At 37.7% G+C, this 2,055-nt stretch overlaps 1 non-coding gene across 1 annotated transcript; it reads right to left on the bottom strand.

The window, feature by feature from the left end:
• Positions 1 to 368: 368 nt before the first annotated feature.
• On the bottom strand, positions 369 to 475 carry LOC128595045 (U6 spliceosomal RNA). Its single transcript, XR_008382739.1, has one exon. It is a non-coding gene; the product is annotated as a U6 spliceosomal RNA (small nuclear RNA).
• Between the last annotated feature and the right edge of the window lie 1,580 nt (positions 476 to 2,055).

Raw genomic sequence — 2,055 nt, 5'->3', positions numbered from 1 at the left:
TAATTTATTTAAGCACGATGTTAACATTGAGATATTCTTCCCTCACTTTTGATGAAGGTGACTTTGTGATAACCAACAGATGTCAAAATGAGTGCGAGATAACAGCACATAGATTTCATGTCTAAAAGTTCCATTTGGATTCATTTCCCACACTGGAGGTCACGTTTGATATTCACTTCCTCCTTACCTGAGTTTATTTTTAATTATCTCTTTAATCTCTTCAAATACTTTAATCCAATTTACACTATATTCAATATTTTATAATTCTATCTGAAATCTTCATGTGTCTTTCTGTTGTCTCTTTCTTATAGTGGTGTTTATCCTTGACTTTTTTTTTTTTTTTAGTTGGGAAGGGGGACCTCCCCAACTAAAATATGGAACGCTTCACGAATTTCTGTGTCATCCTTGAGCCGGGGCCATGCAAATCTTTTCTGTATCGTTCCAATTTTAGTATATGTGCTGCCGAAGCAAGCACTATCCTTGAATGTTTTACAACTTATTTTTTTCTGTTAGAGTTTATGTTTGTTTGAACATTTTATGGAAAGCCTGGGTTGAGGTATTGTTTATCCAGAAAGGAGTTGCACATGTCACTTTCAGTCCTCTAGAGGCACTAAAGGACCCAGTCCACATTATAAAACATTCTCTGTAAGGTTCGTTAGGCCCTTCAAGAAACACAGTAGAACCTTCATAGTTGACCACCTACATTAACCACCTCCTTAAGTTGACCTAATTTCCATAGACCAGACATGTACCACCTATATGTACCAGCATTGTAGGCCTAGTTCTTATGTTTCCCACCTCCATACATTACAGTTCTTTGGTTGATCAAATTACAGAGGTTATTTTGTACATTCATAGTTTCTGGTCCCACTAGAAACCCTATGTATGGGCTAGCTTAGTTTTAAGAATTTTTAGAGAGGCTGGTATTTTATTTTCCCCCTCCATATAAAGACAAGGCAAGCTAGAATTTGTTGATGTTTTTAAATTATCACATACTTTGTCAAATAATAATTATATAATATATGTAATTTCTATTAAATAAGTTACGTGACTCATTAAATGTTATGGAAGATGTAATGATAGTTAAAGGATGATGTAATCGATTACAGCATGTTATAAAACATATACAGTGTACGCATCCTTTCTGCATTCTCTCAGCTTGCTTGTGCTGTCTGATAGAATCCTGGAATCATCAGAAAATGCTTATAACAGTATTTAGCTCTGATGTTATTTTCCATAATAGCTAATAATTATGTCTATCACTTATGGAGTGCTTATTATATGACAGGCACTGTTCTACGCAGTTTACAGGCACTAACTCATTAAATCATTAAAACCACGCTAGGAGATAGTCACTGTTATTACACCCATTTTTCAGATGCAGTAATTAAGGCACACAAGGGTGAGGTACATTGCCCAAGATCAAGCAGGTAGTAAGCAGGGAAGCCAGGGTTTGAATTCAGGCAGGTGGGCCAGAACTTCCTCTGTTGACTGCTATTCTGCTCTCCGCCAGCTTCTTCCGCTTGGGTCATGGATAGAACCTACTGCTCATTGTTGTTTTTGTGTGATGCTGACCTAAAAAACAAACAGTAGAAAAGAAAACAAAACCACAGCTTCGGATGTGGATGAAGGAGCTAAGCAGCATTTGAATATTGTTCAAACGTTATTTTGCTATAGAAAAAGGAAAGCCTAGAAAGTCTGTATATTGCATCAAACATTTGATGCATAAATGGTAACAGCCTAAACACTATAATTTAATATTCTTCTCTTCCTCATTTATCACTGATGACTAGTCTGCTCCCAGCTCAGCATGTACAGTTTAAGCCAAATTAAAAAAAAAAAAATCACCTGGCCCCCGTGAGACCTGGTCCCAGCCTCCCCTGCAGAGATCTGCATTCCCGTGACTGAAGTGTTGGGAATGCCTGCCGCCCGTCTCTGGCCCACTGGCTGTCCAAGACCGGACGTGGTCAGTGGATCTTCTCATTTCATACCTATTGCTTCATTTCACACTTCTCTGTTATTTCCTCCTTCCTTGAATGCTATCTTTTCCCTTTT

The sequence above is a fragment of the Nycticebus coucang genome, chromosome 9, assembly GCF_027406575.1.
Source record: "Nycticebus coucang isolate mNycCou1 chromosome 9, mNycCou1.pri, whole genome shotgun sequence".
Lineage (NCBI taxonomy): Eukaryota > Metazoa > Chordata > Mammalia > Primates > Lorisidae > Nycticebus > Nycticebus coucang.
Note: the sequence above shows the minus strand (reverse complement) of the source record. Positions and strands in the feature narration are given on the sequence as shown.